This window comes from Eschrichtius robustus, chromosome 2, assembly GCF_028021215.1.
Source record: "Eschrichtius robustus isolate mEscRob2 chromosome 2, mEscRob2.pri, whole genome shotgun sequence".
NCBI lineage: Eukaryota > Metazoa > Chordata > Mammalia > Artiodactyla > Eschrichtiidae > Eschrichtius > Eschrichtius robustus.
The window spans coordinates 23,148,755-23,163,289 of NC_090825.1; the positions used below are offsets into that span (position 1 = coordinate 23,148,755).

General features: G+C 37.5%; 1 pseudogene; it reads right to left on the reverse strand.

Annotated features, from left to right (window-relative positions):
* Nucleotides 1-1,622: 1,622 nt before the first annotated feature.
* Nucleotides 1,623-12,088, reverse strand: LOC137758802 (T-box transcription factor T pseudogene; annotated as a pseudogene).
* Nucleotides 12,089-14,535: the final 2,447 nt, after the last annotated feature.

Below are 14,535 nucleotides of genomic sequence, written 5' to 3' on the forward strand. Positions count from 1 at the left end.
GAGCAGACATATCAGAAATAGGAAAATTATAAGGCAGTAGTTCTCATACTTTGGCTCTGGGACCAGGAGTATCAGCATCAATTGGGAACTTGTTAGCAATGCAGATTCTCAAGACCTACCCAGACCCGTTGTTTCAAAACCTGAATCAGCAACCCAGGGTTGAACAGGCTCTCAGGTGATTCCCATTGCATGTGAGAACAATGACCACAGTGAAGTCTTTACCTAAGTGGTAGAGTCAGGGATGTTCACTAATGGATTGGTATATTTTTCAGTATTTCAACTCTAGTTTACCACACAGATATGACAGGAGATAAGATTTTCATTTTAAAAAGATTACTTTTACAGTCTTAACAGTGGGTGGATTAAAAACGGAAGTTTACTAAGTCAGGGACTTTTATAGTCCAGACAAAAAATGCTAAACACAATCAAGGGTGCAATTGGTAAATCTGTATTTTACATTTACTTTTTTCATTAACCTAAAAATAGTCTCTAAAAATAGTCTATTAATTTAAAAAAATTAAGAAAAAAATTACTGCATTTTAATCTGTCTTTAAGAGGCAGACTTGAGATACTTAATAAAGAAAAGTCATTTAAATCATTTATTAGGTTTTTAAAAAATATACATATGTAATAAGAGTTCTCCATCCTAAAATTTATTTTTTCCTGGAGTGAGGACTGAGCTGTGTAACTTTTGAAAATTTTAGTGGATTATGTTTAAGTTACTAATTTCTAGTACTGAATCCTCTCACTAGATCTTTTTAGAACTGTATTAAGTTTTTCGTTGTTGTTGTTTCTTTTTTTTTTTGCATATTGCCTTTATTTTGCAGAAAATGTTTTGCTGATTGTCTTTGGCTATTTTTTTCAGAAGAAAAATATTGCCGTTGTAGGTTTAACAATACAAGAGGCAATTACATATGCTCAAAATAAACACATTCTAGTGGGCAGAACAGTGAAATTTCCATTTCAATTAAAGTCCTCAACTATGAATTTATTATTTTGTCCTTAACAGCTCAACTATAAGTATGATAGCTGTCACAAAAGGGACCTGAAAACGACTCCGAAGCAACAAGGAATGCAATTGAAAGTATGCTTTTTATTTCACTAAATAAGACGAGTTGAGTTTATTAATTCTAATGTGTCAAATCCTCTATATGCTGTATGAGACACAAAAAAATAAGTTTCTGGATCTTAGTAAACAAAATTTTATTATGATCAAGTAATGGTGATTTAATAGTCCAACTGAGTTTTGTTTCCATACTTAAATTCATCTGTAGCATATAAACACAACATAGGACTACACTTGTGTTGCAGATGATGGGTGGGGTTATTTTTTTGATGAACAGCAGAACGTATATTCCTTTTCATGTTTTAAAGTGAAGTTAATAAGATTTTTTTTCTTTCTTGACCTATGAGACTGTCATTTTGTACCTAGATTAAATCAACACTGGTAGACATAAAAAAAATAGTGTATATTTTAAGGAGAGGCTTTGGTTTACATGGAAGGTGGTGACAGGGATATCCATGAGGTTATGAGACCAAGGTGTGATATTGGCTGTCAGGAATATCTGTGGCCATGACATGGTTCTTATAGAGTGAGAATCCTGAGGAGAAGGGACCTGAGATTATTTGGATAAGATAGTGTTCACTGGGAAGAACTGGACTCCCAGCCCATTAGGCAGCTATGCTGTCTGAGACCCTGGTGTGAAGGTGCCCTGCTAGCTGACCACAGGTTGGGGCACTGATGCAGTCCTGTTGTGCTCAGGAGTAACATGATAGTATGTACACACATGCTGAGGCTGGGCTAAGTTCATGGGATCAGGTCATGGACAACTTGTAAGTGAATTGTCAGAATAGGTTGGAGAATTTTTCCAGTGAGTGTATGGGCTAAGTATGAGCTTGTCCAAGTGGGAAGGGGGCCTAGGCACAGCTTTGAGGACAGGGACAGGGAAGGGTGAACTGTGGTTCCTCAGCATAGAGCATTTTTCACAGCCATGCGTAGAGAAAAGTGAGACAAGACCTCCAAACTGAAGGTGGGGGTTGACAGCAGATAGAAGGAACTGATTCCAGGGATAAGCTACTTCCATTAGTAATACCCAGGTTGCTGTTTGTCTCTGGGCTCTTCCGTCTTATCTTTGTGATCCCTGCTTCTTTTTGCATCGCAGCAAGCCCTTGCAAATCAGTTGTATTTAGTTTTAAGAGCTGTAATCTCTTTCTGGTAAGCCTTGACAGATATGCATTGAGTCTTGAGAATGCCGTGGCTGGTAGTCATCCCCTGTAGACCCTCAACTCGTACTATATGAATTTAGAGTTTTTATTTATGTAAGGAGTTCAATATGCACATATGGCTTGGACTGACCCCCCAGGCACCCACTTTCTGTTCACACACTTCCAGAAGTGGTTGCTCTCCATCACAAAGTCCAAGATGAAACAACACATGGTGTTCGGGTCCAGGCCAGAGATACTCAACTTCAGCACTGGGAACATCCTCCTGCTGTTATTGGTGACCCTCACCTGGTTGGTGAGCTCTCTGAAGTTCAGCCTCGTCTAACTTTTCTTGGTTGGCACTGGGGTCACCCTTCTCCCTGCCAGCCTGTAGCTCTCACTCCAAGGAGCTCAGCTGGTGGTCCACTCTATTGCAGGCTATTCTACAAGTTCTGGACACCAAGGGAGCTTGTCCTCTAGCTGACCCTTCTTCATGGCCCTCCAGCCCAGACTTACTTACCCAAGAGCCATGTTTAACTCCTTTCAACAGCCACTCTTCCAAGAAAAGGAGCAACAAAGGTCCGCAGTTCCCAGGCAGAGACCTGTGAGAAGGAGACTTGAAGGTAGGGGAGGGGCAGAGGGGTGAAGATAGAGGATATTCCCCGTGAACTCCTGCAAGGCATGACTAAAGTAGCTCTTTGTGGCATTGGATTTGCTTTAAACCATTAAAAATCAGACTATTGACTAGCACACAAATATTTATAAAATATACAAATAAAACTATTGATATCTTTGAAGCCATTTTTAAACAAAAGGAACATTTTAAATGTGTCAGGATATAAATTATGGGTACCTGGGATTATTATAACTTTTCTATAACATTTTATTAGATCTTTATGCTGCTTTTAAAAATGTTGGCCACTGATATTTGAAATTTGATAGGTATTTATAAAGTTTCCTCAAAGGATTCTTATGACAGCTGAAATTTTTGACTATTTAGACAAGACACTTTTGGCTGGCTACTCGGTAAAGTACCACATGCTGTGATTATTACTTTTTGTGCTTTCCAAGTCAACAACCGAATGCCTGTGAACCTGACCTGCACAGAGTAGTTATTTTGGTTCTTTAAACTGCCTGCCAAACTGTTGCAGTAGCTTTTTGATATGAGCAGATGGCCACTTCAAAACAAATCAAAATATGATATTTGGTCTCTGAACTTACCTCTGAATTCAAATCTTTGAATATGAATGCTAGCTCAGATTGAATTTTGGGTCTGACTAATTGTTTGGATGTTCTTAGGCAGTTGCATGAAACATATTTGATCAAATAACTTAACATGGACTTCACTTCTTATTAGTTGTATAATATCCTTTCTGGTGTGTTAAATGCAATAAAAATTTTGAGGATATATACTAATATGTAGCTCCTATCCAGCATATGATGAACAAAATATGTATTAACAAGAGACATCAATCCATTTCTGAGATTATGCACGTAGTTTACTGCTGAAATGCGGTAAAACTTTAAAATTTGTAATTTCTGGTCAGAGTTTATAAGAAACATGAATATGAGCAAAATAGGTAAATTTAGTGTTTTTTTAAACAAGGTAGGTATGGCACAGACTTCAAACTATAACACAGATTTCAAGCAAACAAGGGTAATTACATTGATTTAAGCAGTTCTTTCCCATTTATTCATATATTTTTTGGTCTTAATTCAGACCTAGCTTAATTCACCCCTCCCTCCCTCCCTCCTTCCTTTCCTCCCTCCCTTCCTTCCTTCCTTCCTTTCTTCCTTCCCTTTCTTCTGTTCTGCCTTTCTTTCTCCTATCTCTTTAAACTGCAGTCCTGAGTAAAACGGATGGTTTCAGATTAAACTACTTAATTACAACTAAATAGCCACTTATGTCATTAACCCAGCATACTTCCCTGGGCTACTCAGATCCAAATGTAGATTTCATATTTTCAATGGAACAATGTTTGTTAGAAAATATATTTCATATTGTATTATAATCTTTATAATGAGAAAAATGCTAATTAAAACCAAAACCATTAGTCACCTCTAAGATTTGAAATATGTGAAAAGTTTGATAACACTCTGTTTGTGAGGCTAAGGAGGAAAGAAGCAGTCTAATATTTTGTTTTTCAAAATGTAAAATGGGACAACATCTATGGAGAGGATTTTATCAATATCTAACAAAATCATAGCTGTATTTGGCCTTTGACCTATCAATCCCTCTTCCAGGAATCTGTTCCAAAGACCCAAAAAGTACACTGACATTAGTTTGAAATGACATGTGTCAAATGTTCTTCAATGTAACATTATCGGTACTAGTAACAAAATTGAAATCACCCCCAAAATCCAAACTTCTAACATCAAAATCCAACAGTTGTATAAACTGCAATATATCTACACAGTGGATTACTATGTACTTGTGCAAAGCAGTTGGGAAGATCTCTACAAAATGGATTAAACGGATTATATATTGTATATTTTGGAGTATAAATTGTTAAGTGATAAAAGGAAGTTGCAGAAAACTGTGTATAGTATGTCACCTTTTGTGTAAGAAACCCTCCCTTCCTTCCTTCCTTCTTTCCATCCTTCCTTCCACCCCTTTCTCTCTCTTTCATCTCTGTTTCTTTTCTTTCTTTATTATTTCACAGTTTGTGCTTTTTTTTATATTTGCAAAAATAAATAAGGGAAGGAGAGAAGAAAAACTCAAAAATCGTTCCCTATAAAGTAACTGTCTCTCCATTCTTAAAAGTGGGATGTTGAAATCGTCTACTATTATTGCACTTCTGTCTATTTTTCTAGTCAATTCTGACAGTGTTTGTTTTATATATTTAGGTGCTCTGAAGTTGCATGCATATATATTTGTAACTGTTATATCTTCCTTGTGATTTGACCTTTTATTATTATATAATGTCCTACTTTGTTTTTTTTTTTAAACATCTTTATTGAAGTATAATTGCCTTACAATGGTGTGTTAGCTTCTGCTTTATAACAAAGTGAATCAGTTATACATATACAATATGTTCCCATATCTCTTCCCTCTTGCATCTCCCTCCCACCCACCCTCCCCATCCCACCCCTCTAGGTGGTCACAAAGCACCGAGCTGATCTCCCTGTGCTATGCGGCTGCTTCCCACTAGTTATCTATTTTACATTTGGCAGTGTATATATGTCCATGACACTCTCTTACCCTGTCACATCTCACCCCACCCCCTCCCCATATCCTCAAGTCCACTCTCTAGTAGGTCTGTGTCTTTATTCCCGTCTTGCCACTAGGTTCTTCATGGCTTTATTTTTTTTTCCTTAGATTCCGTATGTATGTGTTAGCATACTGTATTTGTTTCTCTCTTTCTGACTTACTTCACTCTGTATGACAGACTCTTAACTCTATCCACCTCATTACAAATACCTCCATTTCATTTCTTTTTATGGCTGAGTAATATTCCATTGTATATATGTGCCACATCTTCTTTATCCATTCATCTGTCGATGGACATTTAGGTTGCTTCCATGTCCTGGCTATTGTAAATAGAGCTGCAATGAACATTTTGGTACATGACTCTTTTTGACCTATGGTTTTCTCAGGGTATATGCCCAGTAGTGGGATTGCTGGGTCGTATGGTAGTTCTATTTGTAGTTTTTTAAGGAACCTCCATACTGTTCTCCATAGTGGCTGTATCAATTTACATTCCCACCAACAGTGCAAGAGTGTTCCCTTTCCTCCACACCGTCTCCAGCATTTATTGTTTCTAGATTTTTTGATGATGGCCATTCTGATCGGTGTGAGATGATATCTCATTGTAGTTTTGATTTGCATTTCTCTAATGATTAATGATGTTGGGCATTCTTTCATGTGTCTGTTGGCAATCTGTATATCTTCTTTGGAGAAATGTCTATTTAGGTCTTCTGCCCATTTTTGGATTGGGTTGTTCGTTTTTTTGTTATTGAGCTGCATGTGCTGCTTGTAAATCTTGGAGATTAATCCTTTGTCAGTTGCTTCATTTGCAAATACTTTCTCCCATTCTGAGGGTTGTCTTTTGGTCTTGTTTATGGTTTCCTTTGCTGTGCAAAAGCTTTTAAGTTTCATTAGGTCCCATTTGTTTATTTGTGTTCTTATTTCCATTTCTCTGGGAGCTGGGTCAAAAAGAATCTTGCTGTGATGTATGTCATAGAGTGTTCTGCCTATGTTTTCCTCTAAGAGTTTGATAGTGTCTGGCCTTACATTTAGGTCTTTAATCCATTTTGAGTTTATTTTTGTGCATGGTGTCAGGGAGTGTTCTAATTTCATACTTTTACATGTATCTGCCCAATTTTCCCAGCACCACTTATTGAAGAGGCTGTCTTTTCTCCACTGTATATGCTTGCCTCCTTTATCAAAGATAAGGTGACCATATGTGTGTGGGTTTATCTCTGGGCTTTCTATCCTGTTCCATTGATCTATATTTCTGTTTTTGTGCCAGTACCAAACTGTCTTGATTACTGTAGCTTTGTAATATAGTCTGAGTCAGGGAGCCTGATTCCCCCAGCTCCATTTTTCGTTCTCAAGATTGCTTTGGCTATTCGGGGTCTTTTGTGTTTCCATACAAATTGTGAAATTTTTTGTTCTAGTTCTGTGAAAAATGCCAGTGGTAGTTTGATAGGGATTGCATTGAATCTGTAGATTGCTTTGGGTAGTAGAGTCATTTTCACAATGTTGATTCTGCCAATCCAGGAACATGGTATATCTCTCCATCTATTTGTATCATCTTTAATTTCTTTCATCAGTGTCTTATAATTTTCTGCATACAGGTCTTTTGTCTCCTTAGGTAGGTTTATTCCTAGATATTTTATTCCTTTTGTTGCAATGGTAAACGGGAGTGTTTTCTTAATTTCACTTTCAGATTTTTCGTCATTAGTGTATAGAAATGCAAGAGATTTCTGTGCATTAATTTTGTATCCTGCTACTTTACCAAATTCATTGATTAGCTCTAGGAGTTTTCTGGTAGCATCTTTAGGATTCTCTATGTATAGTATCATATCATCTGCAAATAGTGACAGCTTTACTTCTTCTTTTCCGATTTGGATTCCTTTTATTTCTTTGTCTTCTCTGATTGCTGTGGCTAACACTTCCAAAACTATGTTGAATAATAGTGGTGAGAGTGGGCAACCTTGTCTTGTTCCTGATCTTAGTGGAAATGGTTTCAGTTTTTCACCATTGAGGACAATGTTGGCTGTGGGTTTGTCATATATGGCCTTTATTATGTTGAGGAAAGTTCCCTCTATGCCTACTTTCTGCAGGGCTTTTATCATAAATGGGTGTTGAATTTTGTCGAAAGCTTTCTCTGCATCTATTGAGATGATCACATGGTTTTTCTCCTTCAATTTGTTAATATGGTGTATCACATTGATTGATTTGCGTATATTGAAGAATCCTTGCATTCCTGGGATAAACCCCACTTGATCATGGTGTATGATCCTTTTAATGTGCTGTTGGATTCTGTTTGCTAGTATTTTGTTGAGGATTTTTGCATCTATGTTCATCAGTGATATTGGCCTGTAGTTTTCTTTCTTTGTGACATCTTTGTCTGGTTTTGGTATCAGGGTGATGGTGGCCTCGTAGAATGAGTTTGGGAGTGTTCCTCCCTCTGCAATATTTTGGAAGAGTTTGAGAAGGATAGGTGTTAGCTCTTCTCTAAATGTTTGATAGAATTCACCTGTGAAGCCATCTGGTCCTGGGCTTTTTGTTGGAAGGTTTTTAATCACAGTTTCAATTTCAGTGCTTGTGATTGGTCTGTTTATATTTTCTATTTCTTCCTGGTTCAGTCTCGGCAGTTTGTGCATTTCTAAGAATCTGTCCATTTCTTCCAGGTTGTCCATTTTATTGGCATAGAGTTGCTTGTAGTAATCTCTCATGATCTTTTGTATTTCTGCAGTGTCAGTGGTTACTTCTCCTTTTTCATTTCTAATTCTATTGATTTGAGTCTTCTCCCTTTTTCTCTTGATGAGTCTGGCTAATGGTTTATCAATTTTGTTTATCTTCTCAAAGAACCAGCTTTTAGTTTCATTGATTTTTGCTATTGTTTCCTTCATTTCTTTTTCATTTATTTCTGACCTGATCTTTATAATTTCTTTCCTTCTGCTGGCTTTGGGCTTTTTTTGTTCTTCTTTCTCTAATTGCTTTAGGTGCAAGGTTAGGTTGTTTATTTGAGATGCTTCGTTTCTTGAGGTAGGCTTGTATTGCTATAAACTTCCCTCTTAGCACTGCTTTTGCTGCGTCCCATAGGTTTTGGGTCGTCGTATCTCCATTGTCATTTGTTTCTAGGTATTTTTTGATTTCCCCTTTGATTTCTTCAGTGATCACTTCGTTATTAAGTAGTGTATTGTGTAGCCTCCATGTGTTTGTATTTTTTACAGATCTTTTCCTGTAATTGATATCTAGTCTCATAGCGTTGTGGTCAGAAAAGATACTTGATACGATATCAAGTTTCTTAAATTTACCAAGGCTTGATTTGTGACCCAAGATATGATCTATCCTGGAGAATGTTCCATGAGCACTTGAGAAAAATGTGTATTCTGTTGTTTTTGGGTGGAATGTCCTATAAATATCAATTAAGTCCATCTTGTTTAATGTATCATTTAAAGCTTGTGTTTCCTTATTTATTTTCATTTTGGATGATCTGTCCATTGGTGAAAGTGGGGTGTTAAAGTCCCCTACTATGATTGTGTTGCTGTCGATTTCCCCTTTTATGGCTGTTAGTATTTGCCTTATGTATTGAGGTGCTCCTATGTTGGGTGCATAAATATTTACAATTGTTATAGCTTCCTCTTGGATCGATCCCTTGATCATTATATAGTGTCCTTCTTTGTCTCTTGTAATAGTCTTTATTTTAAAGTCTATTTTGTCTGATATGAGAATTGCTACTCCAGCTTTCTTTTGATTTCCATTTGCATGGAATATCTTTTTCCATCCCCTCACTTTCAGTCTGTATGTGTCTCTAGGTCTGAAGTGGGTCTCTTGTAGACAGCATATATATTGGTCTTGTTTTTGTATCCATTCAGCCAGCCTGTGTCTTTTGGTGGGAGCATTTAATCCATTTACATTCAAGGTAATTATCGATATGTATGTTCCTATTCCCATTTTCTTAAATGTTTTGGGTTTGTTAGTGTAGGTGTTTTCCTTCTCTTGTGTTTCTTGCCTAGAGAAGTTCCTTTAGCATTTGTTGTAAAGCTGGTTTGGTGGTGCTCAACTCTCTCAGCTTTTGCTTGTCTGTAAAGGTTTTAATTTCTCCATCACATCTGAATGAGATCCTTGCTGGGTAGAGTAAACTTGGTTGTAGGTTTTTCTCCTTCATCACTTTAAGTATATCCTGCCACTCCCTTATGGCTTGCAGAGTTTCTGCTGAAAGATCAGCTGTTAACCTTATGGGGATTCCCTTGTGTGTTATTTGGTTTTTTTCCCTTGCTGCTTTTAATATGTTTTCCTTATATTTAATTTTTGACAGTTTGATTAATATGTGTCTTGGCGTGTTTCTCCTTGGGTTTATCCTGTATGGGACTCTCTGTGCTTCCAGGACTTGATTAACTATTTCCTTTCCCATATTAGGGAAGTTTTCAACTATAATCTCTTCAAATATTTTCTCAGTCCCTTTCTTTTTCTCTTCTTCTTCTGGGACTCCTATAATTCGAATGTTGGTGCGTTTAATGTTGTCCCAGAGGTCTCTGAGACTGTCCTCAGTTCTTTTCATTCTTTTTTCTTTATCCTGTTCTGTAGTAGTTATTTCCACCATTTTATCTTCCAGGTCACTTATCCTTTCTTCTGCCTCAGTTATTCTGCTATTGATCCCATCTAGAGTATTTTTAATTTCATTTATTGTGTTTTTCATCATTGCTTGGTTCCTCTTTAGTTCTTCTACGTCCTTGTTAAATGTTTCTTGCATTTTGTCTATTCTATTTCCAAGATTTTGGATCATCCTTACTATCATTATTCTGAATTCTTTTTCAGGTAGACTACCTATTTCCTCTTCATTTGTTAAGTCTGGTGTGTTTTGACCCTGCTCCTTCATCTGCTGTGTGTTTTTCTGTCGTCTCATTTTGCTTATCTTACTGTGTTTGGGGTCTCCTTTTCACAGGCTGCAGGTTCGTAGTTCCCGTTGTTTTTGGTATCTGTCCCCAGTGGCTAAGGTTGGTTCAGTGGGTTGTGTAGGCTTCCTGGTGGAGGGGACTAGTGCCTGTGTTCTGGTGGATGAAGTTGGATCTTGTCTTTCTGGTGGGCACATCCACGTCTGGTGGTGTGTTTTGGGGTGTCTGTGGCCTTATTATGTTTTTAGGCAGCCTCTCTGCTAATGGATGGGGCTGTGTTCCTGTCTTGCTAGTTGTTTGGCATAGGGTGTCCAGCACTGTAGCTTGCTGGTCGTTGAGTGAAGCTGGGTCTTGATGTTGAGATGGAGATCTCTGAGAGATTTTTGCCGTTTGGTATTACGTGGAGCTGGGAGGTCTCTTGTGGACCAGTGTCCTGAAGTTGGCTCTCCCACCTCAGAGGCATGGCCCTGATGCCTGGCTGGAGCACCAAGAGCCTTTCGTCCACACGGCTCAGAGTAAAAGGGAGAAAAAATAGAAAGAAAGAAAGAAAGAGGCTATAATATAGTGAAGTAAAATAAAGCTATTATAAAGCAAAGCTATACAGACAAACTCTCACCCAGAAGCATATACATATACACTCACAAAAAAAAAGGAAAAGGGGAAAAATTAATATATCCTGCTCCCAAAGTCCACCTCCTGAATTTGGGATGATTCGTTGTCTATTCAGGTATTCAACAGATGCAGGAACATCAAGTTGTTTGTGGAGTTTTAATCCGCTGCTTCTGAGGCTGCTGGGAGAGATTTCCCCTTCTCTTCTCTGTTCCCACAGCTCCTGGGGTTCAGCTTTGTATTTGGACCCGCCTCTGCGTGTAGGTCGCCTGAGGGCGTCTATTCCCCGCCCAGACAGAACGGGGTTAAAGGAGCAGCTGCTTCGGGGGCTCTGGCTCACTCAGGCCGGGGGGAGGGAGGGATATGGAGGAGGCGGGGCGAGCCTGCGGCGGCAGAGGCCGGTGTGACGTTGCAGCAGCCTGAGGCGCGCCGTGCGTTCTCCCGGGGAAGTTGTCCCCGGATCACGGGACCCTGGCAGTGGCGGGCTGCACAGGCTTCCAGGAGGGGCGGTGTGGAGAGTGACCTGTGCTCGCACACAGGCTTTGTGGAGGCGGCAGCAGCAGCCCCAGCGTCTCACGCCCGTCTCTGGGGTCCGCGCTGATGGCCGCGGCTCGCGCCCATCTCTGGAGTTCGTTTAGGCAGCGCTCTGAATCCCCTCTCCTTGCGCGCCGCGAAACAAAGAGGCAAGAAAAAGTCTCTTGCCTCTTTGGCAGCTGCAGACTTTTTCCCGGACTCCCTCCCTGCTAGCACTGTAGCCCGAGCCTCAGCTCCCAGCCCCGCCCACCCCGGCGGGGGAGCAGACAAGCCTCTCGGGCTGGTGAGTGCTGCTCGGCGCTGAGCCTCCGTGCGGGAATCTCTCCGCTTTGCCCTCCGCACCCCTGTGGCTGCGCTCTCCTCCGTGGCTCCGAAGCTTCTCCCCTCTGCCACCCGCAGTCTCCGCCCGCGAAGGGGCTTCCTAGTGTGTGGAAACCTTTCCTCCTTCACGGCTCCCTCCCACTGTTGCAGGTCCGTCCCTATTCTTTTGTCTCTGTTATTTCTTTTTTCTTTTGCCCTACCCAAGTATGGGGGGAGTTTCTTGCCTTTTTGGAGGTCGGACACTTTCTGCCAGCGTTCAGTGGGTGTTCTGTAGGAGCAGTTCCACGTGTAGATGTATTTCTACTGTATCTGTGGGAAGGAAGGTGATCTCCGCGTCTTACTCTTCCGCCATCTTCTCCTACTTTGTTTTTGTGACAGTTTTTTGTTCAAATTGACAATAAATTTTAAGCATAATTAACTGTCATTAGCACAAATTCATGAACTGTATCTTCACTTTTCTCATTTTTTGAAACCTTATATTTATAATTGTAGATGTTCATATTTGATAAATAAAATTATTTATAAGGAATTCAAGTTATAAATAAATGGAAATGTATCATTCAATTTTTTTTCTTGCTAATGGAGGAAATTAAGCAAAACTAAGATTTTTAATTCATAAATATGGCAATAAAATTGAACACGTATTTAAAGTATTGAAATAGTATAACTGAAGAATAAAAGAAACATTATAATAAATGCTTTATTATCATTAATGTTAAATTCTTTTGATTACTGATTTTAATTGAAGATTTAAGAAATACACTATAAAAAATAAAAGTACATTGTGAATATATTTGCATTATAAATCTATATTTAAAACTTGTAAATGTTGATAGAACTAATTGTCCTGTTGAATAATGGAATAGAGTTCCTCATCTAATTATTTAATTTTTATGATCCTTGTGAAATAACAGTTAACTATTTGAAACGTGCTATTCTTTTTGTATGTGTTTTACAGAAAGAAATTGTATTCTGTCATAGCTTACATTTCTAAATTCAAAAAGGCAAATATTTCAAGACCTTTATTATCTTGATCATTTTGACACATTTAAAAATCATCCAATTTTAACAAAGATGTCCTTACCAGGAAATGGTAAGTTCTACTGACAAGTTAAAACAAATGATCAATTATTATTTTTAATTATATTTGTTACTGGGAAAAAGAAATTGTAGAAAACTAGTCAGAGAAGAAAGATTATATCCTTTAATTTGTAATAAATTTATTTGTAAAGATGGGTGATGTGATGCCTAGCTGTGAAAATAAGTAACATGTCAAGTAAATATTAAAGCCATGGAGGTGATCTAAAAATACTTGGATAATTATTGCAGATTATATAATTGTGGGTTTCTGGGGTAGGATTGGAGGTACCAGCCACTTTCTACTGGAAACAAAACTTCAGTGACTTATATTCTATTGCCAGAAGAACTGGGGAATTTAAACATAGAAATAGAGTAATTGGATGATTTATTTCATAAGCATACATTTTTAAATGTTGCTGATGACTTTTCTTGAAAGTAAAGCCAGAAGGATTTTAAGATTCTTAACTGTGAATATTAGAAATGATTATTATAATAGTTTCCATGATAAAATTATTTGAAACTTACTCTTGTATATTCCCAATGAAAGGTGATTCTTATTTTTTATTGTGGCTAATTTAATGAAATAATATTTTATACAAAACACAATTTTCCTAACTTGGAAATTATAATTAATTAAATTAAGAACACATTTGAGTTTTGAGTGTGGTCATTTAGACTGTGGGCATTATCAGGGCACAATAATCCACTTGGTGAAAATTTAGTCTAGTTGAAGGCCAATTATTTTACTTCCTTGTAATTCACATGATATGTGCTTGCAAATAGAAGCAGCCGCTAGCCAAGTAACTAGGGAGATACAAAGAGCCTTGGGTGGGTGATATTTCAAATTCAACAGTATAAAGCAAAGAAAAATAACATATTTTAACACATAAAAAATGCTAGAAAAAATGTTTATATGCATGATTCCAGTTTGATAATTGTTTCTACTCTAAATTTTTTCATATCAATTCAACAATAAGTACCTTCCTATCATATAAATCACTATCACTTATAAGTAAGTAGGGTTGTAGTTTTAAAATATTTGTTTTTATCAAGTAATATATGCTCATTAAAAAAAATCACATGTTAAAGAATGTTTTATATTAAATATCAACAGAGTCAGACCACTTCTTCACTTCTAAGTCTACCCTCCAGATAAGTTCTTCAAAATTGTTTATATTTTGGTTATTTCCCTTCTCAAACAATATATAAGATATTTTCTGAATTTATTAATATCAGATAACATTTATTATTCCCCCAGTATCAAATATAAATATTTAACTCACTCAGGTCCTCTTCTCCAACTGTTTCAGTCAATTATGTTATTGTTTTGGTTTTTCTGTCAATTATCTTTAGTATAAACAATGTAATTAAACTCAATCATTTTCCTATAGTCCTTTAATTCAGTTTTCATACTTTATATGACAATTTTAATGCCCTTGCTTCTCTATCCAATTTTCTTCACAATCTACTTTGTGTAAGTTACACTTTTATCATAGTTCTTGGATTTTCATTCCATCCTTAAACATAGAATCTTCTTTCCATGGCCTGAAGATTGACTCAAAATTGAAAGTCAATAAACAATATTTTCATCATTATGGTTGCAAACATATTGAGCAATAAAATACCAATTATCTTCCCATCTTTAGGAGTTCAAATCCAAATGCCCCTTGAGGGAGAATGTTAGGCTGAAAGAATTTCCTCAGTTGGTAAAAAATCATT